This window comes from Scyliorhinus torazame, chromosome 12 (assembly GCF_047496885.1).
Source record: "Scyliorhinus torazame isolate Kashiwa2021f chromosome 12, sScyTor2.1, whole genome shotgun sequence".
NCBI classification, from domain to species: domain Eukaryota; kingdom Metazoa; phylum Chordata; class Chondrichthyes; order Carcharhiniformes; family Scyliorhinidae; genus Scyliorhinus; species Scyliorhinus torazame.
Genome location: NC_092718.1, coordinates 77,960,271 through 77,968,763, shown reverse-complemented (window position 1 = coordinate 77,968,763; position 8,493 = coordinate 77,960,271). Strand labels below are relative to the sequence as shown.

At 56.1% G+C, this 8,493-nt stretch overlaps 1 long non-coding RNA gene across 1 annotated transcript; it reads left to right on the top strand.

The window, feature by feature from the left end:
- The first annotated feature begins 2,571 nt into the window (after positions 1-2,571).
- Positions 2,572-7,868, top strand: LOC140387195 (uncharacterized). Its single transcript, XR_011933777.1, has 3 exons — positions 2,572-2,654; positions 3,354-3,455; positions 7,794-7,868. It is a non-coding gene; the product is annotated as an uncharacterized lncRNA (long non-coding RNA).
- The last annotated feature ends 625 nt before the right edge of the window (positions 7,869-8,493 follow it).

Here is an 8,493-nt window from a genome sequence, read left to right as displayed (position 1 = left end):
TACTCCAAGGAAAACAACGCCAACCTAACCAGCCTCTCTTCACACCTGAAACTCTCCAGCCTGGGGAACGTTATGGTGTATCACCTCTCCAGTGCAATCACTTCCTTCCAATAGCAAAGTGACCAGAACTTCCACAGTACCCCAGCTGTGGCCGAACCACAGTTCTGTGCAGCCCCACCATAACCTCCCAGCTCTTATAATCTATGCCGCGACTGATAAAGGCAAATGTCCCATATGCCTCCTTAACTACTCTAATAACCTGTCCTGCCGCATTTAGTGATCTGTGGACAAACACCCTCTGTTCCTCCAAGCTTCCTTGCATCTGGCCATTCATTGAGTACCCCCTTGTCACGTTGTGCCTTCAAAGGTGCATCACCTCATACTCAGGGTTAAATTCCATGTCCCTATTTGACCAATTCCATCTACATCCTCCTTCTTCACTATCAATCTTCATGTCAGCTGCAAACTTACTTATCATCTCCCCCCATATTTTCTTCTATATCGTTTATATATATATATCAGAAACAATGGGACCCCAGCATTGATCCCTGTGGTATAACACAGGATACTGGCCTCCAGTCATACAAACAGCCTTCTACCACCACCCTCTGTCTCCTACCACTAAGCCAGTTTTGAATCCAACTTTCCATGTGCTTTTATCTTCTTTATCAGCCTCCCATGTGGAACCTTCTCAAAGGCTTTGCTGAAATCCAGATCAATCACATCAACTGCACTATGCTCATCTATACATCCGGTCACCTCCTCAAAAAATTCAATCAAATTTGTGAGGCCTCACCCCACCCTCTGTCGGCTTATGCCGACAAATCAGATGGCACCATGCTTCTGGGTAATTTGCGAGCTGTGAATTTGATTGCAGGGGCTGGCGTGAGGGGGCTGAATGGTCTCTTCCTCTTGCTCTGTGGGCTTGGCTCGCGATCCATCCGTTCGAGTCCTGGCTGCCCCTCCACCCAGTCATGCCCATCGATCGTCGCGCTCCGTTCTGTGCGAAGACGGGAGAGGCCGTGACAGTGGCACTGAGGTCAGATCAGGTGGCATCCTGTCTCACCACCAAATTCCACTCGGGTGGCGCTGATGTCACTCGCATTAGGGTCTCGAGACCCGCTCCAGGCCATGAGATGGAGGCATTGCCACCACGGCAGTGGAGGCTTAACTGAGAAATTAATTCCATGTCGTCACCAGCTGTCCATGTAAATACTTGTTGGATCTAACCTAAACTGTTTCACAGCAATTCCCTGCTCGGTATAATTTTTCAGTAACTAATAAGTTTGAATTTGATATTTAACCTGGCTTTGATTATTTTGCTTTTCTTTCAGATCGTCCCGTCACTAAAGAATCAGGTGGGTGAAGTTACTTCTCGACATTGAAGAATATTTCATTGATGAAAATATTACAACAATTGCAAATACACTTTCAGCCTCCATACAGGCTTGCCTTCACAAGTAATATATCTCTCTCCTTCCCTCAGCAGCTCAAGCACACTCTTTCTTTCTCTTCCTCTTACTCGCTCCCTCTATCTATCTATTCCTCTCGCTCTTGGAGGGTCAGATATAGACAGTGCTGCACTGTCAGAGGGTCAGTACTGAGGGAGCGCTGCACTGTCGGAGGTCAGTACTGAGAGAGTGCTGCACTGTCAGAGGTCAATACTGAGGGAGCGCTGCACTGTCGGAGGTCGGTACTGAGGGAGTGCTGCACTGTCGGAGGACAGCACTGAGGAAATGCTGCACTATCGGAGGATCACTACTGAGGGAGTGCTGCACGATCAGAGGGTCAGTATTGAGGGAGCACTGTACTGTCAGAGGGTCAGTACTGAGGGACCACTGTACTGTCAGAGAATCAGTACTGAGGGAGCGTTGGACTGTCAGAGGGTCAGTGCAGGGGGAGTGCTGCTTTGAAGAAGGGTCAGTACTGAGGTAGTGCTGCGCTGTCACAGGGTCAGTACTGAGGGAGCGCTGCACTGTCAAAGAGTCACTACTGAGGGAGTGCTGCACTGTCACAGGGTCAGTACTGAGGGAGTACTGTACTGTCAGAGGGTCAGTACTGAGGGAGTGCTGCACTGTCAGAGGGTGAGTACTGAGGGAGTGCTGCACTGTCACAGGGTCAGTACTGAGGGAGTACTGTACTGTCAGAGGGTCAGTACTGAGGGAGTGCTGCACTGTCAGAGGGTCAGTACTGAGGGAGTGCTGCTTGTCAGAGGGTCAGTCGTGAGGGAGTGCTACATTGTCGGAGGGTCAGTACTGTGCCAACGTGTGGCCTGAAGTAGAGTCGGGGGGTGGAATGGGGGGAGAGATTCCACTCCCCCCCACTTCCAGTGTCCTGAGGCCATTATTTATCTGGTGTCTCTATCACATTGCCGAGTGAGGGATCCTGCTGTGTGTACATTGGCTGCTGAGGTTCCCACATTACAACATTGACCTCACTTCAAACAAATATCCCTCTTGGCTGGGAGCAGCTTGGGAACTGACTGTGCCGTGAATGCTGAGGTAACCCATTTTCTTATTCCTCTGGTTCAGGATACAATCCGTTTCGAGATGATTTAATTCCAGTTGTGGCCAGCATCATTCTAGCCGTTTTAATCATCCTTGTGTCGATTGCTCTGGCCTATCAGATCTACAAAAGGGATGAGCCAATGTCAGGTGCGTGCCATCAGCTGAACGCCAAGCCATGAGGTGAGGGTTGGGTGGCCCTATTTAACCCATAGGGACCAAGAGGAGGCTATTCAGCTTCTCGGCTCTGTTGCACGGGGTCAGCTGGAGCCCATTGAGTCCCTTGAGTGAGATTTCTTGAGGCTGACCCACGTCACGGCAACCTGTTACCCACAACCCTCGAAACCCGCCGCCCCCCCCCGCCGACCAAAGACTAACAACTCAGTTTTGAAACTTTCCATCGGTTGATCCATCAAAGAAATTGAATCAGGTTAAATATCACATTTGAATTTATCAGCAGCTGAATGCTTATACAGAGTAAGAAGAGACAGTGCGAGAGCTCAGGCCATGTCAGGGCAAGCATTGACCATGAAACAGGATTTATTTGTCCCGCTCAATCAGGGTACTGATTGCCTCCCTGTGCTGCCCACACCCATCCCAGCCATTAATAATTTGAAGGGGGAAGTATGTTCCAAATTTCCTGGCTCCCAACCTCACATGTGGGTGACATGATCCAATTCACCCAGTGACTACCGCACCTGCGGGCATTAGAAACTGGTCCCATTTGTGGGACCCTCCCCAGCAACGTCAACAAATGCTTTCTTCACGGACCAATATAGGGATTTTGCTTGTGCGCAGTTTGTGTCCTTACTTGCTTGTGTCTGAAGCGCATCATTTGGTTCCCCGCAGGTGGGAAAGGCACCAGGAATCTGGCTCCGGGGGAGTATGGGATTTATGAAGACATTGACTATGGACGGGTGAAGAGGCTGTCGAAGATCTCCCACGTGTCAGGTATGTGACCTCGAACGCGATCAGCCAGGCAGACATCGAAGCAACTGTACTGTTGATAGAGACCCAAGTGGGACGAATCCACATGGCACCGAGGCCAGTAACGAAGAACAGCAAAACATTCACTGAACAGAAAGAGGCCCATCTGCTCTTTGCCCGCCTTCCTGCACAACATGGGTCGCATCCCACCCTCCTCTTCATCTCCCCCCCATCACTATGTCCTTTTATTCCTCTCTCCCTCATGTGTTTATCCAACTTAGCCCTGAAATATGCCAACACTATTCATCTCGGCCACTTCCTGTAGGAGCGAATCCCACATTCTCCGCACTCCCTGTGGGAGCGAGTTCCACATTCTCCCCATTCCCTGCGGGAGCAAGTCACACATTCTCCCCATTCCCTGTGGGAGTGAATCCCACATGCTCCCCACTCCCGGTAGAAACAAGCACCTGGGGCGAAATTCTCCCGAAACGGCGCGATGTCCGCCGACTGGCGCCCAAAACGGCGCCAATCAGACGGGCATCGCGCCGGCCCAAAGGTGCGGAATGCTCCGCATCTTTGGGGGCCGAGCCCAAACATTGAGGGGCTAGGCCGGCGCCGGAGGAATTTCCGCCCCGCCAGCTGGCGGAAACGGCCTTTGTTGCACCGCCAGCTGGCGCGGAAATGACATGTCGGGGCAGCGCATGCGCGGGAGCATCAGCGGCCGCTGAACGTTTCCCGCGCATGCGCAGTGGAGGGAGTCTCTTCCGCTCCGCCATGGTGGAGACCCTGGCGGAGGCGGAAGGGAAAGAGTGCCCCCACGGCACAGGCCCGCCCGCGGATCGGTGGGCCCCGATCGCGGGCCAGGCCACCGTGGGGGCACCCCCGGGGTCAGATCGCCCCGCGCTCCCCCCAGGACCCCGGAGCCCGCCCACGCCGCCTTGTCCCGCCGGTAAATAGGTACTTTAATTTACGTCGGCGGGACAGGCAATTTATCGGCGGGACTTCGGCCCATCCGGGCCGGAGAATCGAGCGGGGGGGGCCTGCCAACCGGCGCGGCCCGATTCCCGCCCCCGCCGAATATCCGGTGCCGGAGACTTCGGCAACCGGCGGGGGCGGGATTCACGGCAGCCCCCGGCGATTCTCCGACCCAGCGGGGGGTCGGAGAATGACGCCCCCTATGGGAGTGCGTCCCACATTCTCCCCACACCCTGGGTGAGAGTCTCCGACCCCCCGCCGGGTCGGAGAATTGCCGGGGGCTAGCGTGAATACAGCCCCCGCCGGTTGCCGATGTCTCTGGCACCAGAGATTCGGCGGTGGCAGGAATCGCGCCGCGCCGGTTGGCGGGCCCCCCCGCGCGAATCTCCAGCCCGGATGGGCCGAAGTCCCGCCGCTAAATTGCCTGTCCTGCCGGCGTAGATTAAACCACCTACCTTACCGGCGGGACAAGGCGGCGCGGGCGGGCTCCGGGGTCCTGGGGGGTGCGCGGGGCGATCTGGCCCCGGGGGGTGCCACCACGGTGGCCTGGCCCGTGATCGGGGCCCACCGATCCGCGGGCGGGCCTGTGCCGTGGGGGCACTCTTTCCCTTCTGCATTCTCCACGGTCTCCACCATGGCGGAGGTAAAAGAGACTCCCTCCACTGCGCATGCGCGGGAATGCCGTCAGCGGCCGCTGACGCTCCCGCGCATGCGCCGCCCGGAGATGTCATTTCCGCGCCAGCCGACGGGGCACCAAAGGCCTTTTCCGCCAGCTGGAGGGGCGGAAATTCGTCAAACCGCCGACCTAGCCCCTTAAGGTTGGGGCTCGGCCCCCAAAGATGCGGAGCATTCCGCACCTTTGGGGCGGCGCAATGCCCGTCGGATTTGCGCCGTTTTGTGCGCCAGTCGACGGACATCGCGCCATTTCCGGAGAATTTTGCCCCACATCTCCCCACTCCCTATGGGAGTGAGTCCCACATTCTCCAACTCCACATGGGAGTGAGTTTGACATTCATCCCACTCGCTGTAGTAGTAAGTCCCACATTCTCCCCACTCCCTGTACGAGTGAGTCCCGCATTCTCCCCACTCCCTGTACGAGTGAGTCCCGCATTCTCCCCACTCTCTGTGGGAGCGAGTCCCACATTCTCCCCACTCTCTGTGGGAGTGAGTCCCGCATTCTCCCCACTCTCTGTGGGAGCGAGTCCCACATTCTCCCCACTCCCTGTACGAGTGAGTCCCGCATTCTCCCCACTCTCTGTGGGAGCAAGTTCCACATTCTCCCCACTCCCTGTGGAAGGAAGTCCCACATTCTCCCCACTCACTGTGCGAGCGAGTTCCACATTCTCCCCACTCCCAGTGGAAGGAAGTCCCACATTCTCCCCACTCACTTTGGGAGCAAGTTCCGGAATTCTCCCCACCCCACATGGGAGCGAGTCCCACATTCTCCCCACTCGCTGTAATAGTGGGCGGGATGCTCCAATAATGGAGCTCTGTCCCCACTCCAGCGTCAAAACGCGGGTGTTTGACTCTAGACTTTCCTGAAGAAAGTCCACAGCGATTCTCCTACCTGAACGGGACTAGCAGATCCCCGGAGTATTCCTCGCAGCTCTGGCTGCCGATACAGGGCCCTGCATGTCCGGTCGGGAGTCCGCTCACGCGCACGGCGGTGACCTTCGGCGTCTCGCCGTGCGACATGGCGAACTGACTCACACCGCAGACCGGCCCCGGAAATATAGGCCGCCCCAGAGATTGCGCATGCCCGTGGATCGATGGCCCCCAATCGCTAGCCTGGCAGTCCGTGAGGCCCCCCCCCCCCCCTCCTTCAGTTAAGGATCCCCCCGTCCCCCACCAGGGCGGCCGCGGACTGATTCCGCAGCCTCCAATGGCCGTTCCCGACAGGCAAAACCTGGTTAGATCCACACCGTCGGGAACACAGCCAGTTTTCGTTGGAGAATCGCCGCGGGGGCCTCTGTCAATGGCCCCCTACCCGCGCCGCATAGACCGCACACGCGCAATTCGCTGCGATTCTCCGGGGACTAGATTTCAGCGTCAACACCCATTCTCCGACCCCGCGCCGATCACGATTTCGACGCGGCGGCTCGGAGAATCCCGCACATGAGTCCCACATTCTCCCCATTCCCCACGGGAGTGAGTCCCACATTCTTCCCACTCCCGTTTTGAGTGAGTTCCACATTCTTCCCACTCGCTGTAGTAGTAAGTCTTACATTCTCCCCACACCATGTGGGAGTGAGTCCCACATTCTCTCCACTCCCCCTGCAAGCGAGTTGCAAATTCTCCCCACTCCCTGTGGGAGCACTTCCCACATTCTCCCCACTCCGTGTGGGAATGAGTTCCACGGGCGTCATTCTCCGACCCCCCGCCGGGTCGGAGAATGGCCGTAGGCCGCCGTGAATCCCGCCCACGCCCCCGCCAAAGTCTCCGCTCCCGGAGATTGGGCGGGGGCGGGAATCGGGCCGCGCCGGTTGGCGGGACCCCCCGCTGGATTTTCCGGCCCGGATGGGCCGAAGTCCCGCCCAGGAATTGCCTGTCCCGCCGACGTAAATCTAACCTGTATTTACCGGCGGGACCAGGCGGCGTGGGCGGGCTCCGGGGTCCTGGGGGGGGCGCGGGGCGATCTGACCCAGGGGGGTGCCCCCACGGTGGCCTGGCCCGCGATCGGGGCCCACCGATCCGCGGGCGGGCCTGTGCCGTGGGGGCACTCTTTCCCTTCCGCCTCCGCTACGGCCTCCACCATGGCGGAGGCGGAAGAGACTCTCCCCACTGCGCATGCGCGGGAAACTGACAGCGGCCGCTGACGCTCCCGCGCATGTGCTGGGAAACTGACAGCGGCCGCTGACGCTCTCGCGCATGCGCCGCATTTCCGCGCCAGCTGGCGGGGAAACAAACGCCATTTCCGCCAGCTGGCGGGGCGGAAATCCCTCCGGCGTCGGCCTAGCCCCTCAATGTTGGGGCTAGGCCGCCAAAGATGCGGAGCCTTCCGCACCTTTGGGCCGGCGCGATGCCCGTCTGATTGGCGCCGGCTTTGGCGCCAGTCGGCGGACATCCCGCCGTTGGGGGAGAATTTCGCCCCACATTCTCCCCACTCCCTGTGGGAATGAGTTCTTCATTCTTCCCACTCCCTGTGGGAATGAGTTCTTCATTCTTCCCACTCCCTGTGGGAATGAGTTCTTCATTCTTCCCACTCCCTGTGGGAATGAGTTCTTCATTCTCCATACTCCCCATGGGAGCGAGTTCCATATTTTCAACAGCCTCGTAAATCTTTCCTGCACCTTCTCCAGTGCCTGAATCCACTTTTGAAGATAAGACAGGAACTATGCACAGTGCTCTAAACCTGAGCTTAATATTGTGTGTGACCTTCCCTTCCAGAGGCTACAAACTCCAGTGCTTCAATTAACAAACTTGAATATTATGTTGATGAAAATGAAGAGGACTTTGCTGCTGGAGCAGGTAAGTTTATCTGCAGGCAGCGGCAATCTAATTGGGGAGACAATAGCTAAGTGGTGATAATCTGTACACCCAGTGTGATGTTGGGGGGGAATCCCAATCTCGTTCTCTAATGTCCCTTTCAGGAGGGAAATCTGCTGTCCTTACCCCGGTTTGGCCTACAGATGACTCCAGAACCCCCAATGGGAGAATGTGGTTTACTCTGAAATGGTCAAGGATATTTCGGGATCGGCAACAAATGCTGTCCCAGCCAGCGGGTCCGCATCGCAGTGGATTATTTTAATACAAGGAGCAGGAGAGGGTTTTAATGATATGTATGTAGGCAAGCTCATGAAGGGTTAATTACTACATCTCTGTGTAATTCAAACACTAGAGGGCACCACCAGTTCTCAGTATATATATCAGACCTCTGGGAATGCTGGGTAGTTGGCAAAGGAGAAAGCCTGAGAACAGCACGAGGAGTAGATTAGTAGAGAGAGATAACACGAGGATATCATTAGTGACTACTAGATTTTACATTATTCTTAATTACAGCTCAATAGCGTGTGCGAACTTCATTTAATTAATCGTTATCCAATAAATTAGTTTTGTTTCAATCTAATGATTGGGGGTTTCTTTGTCA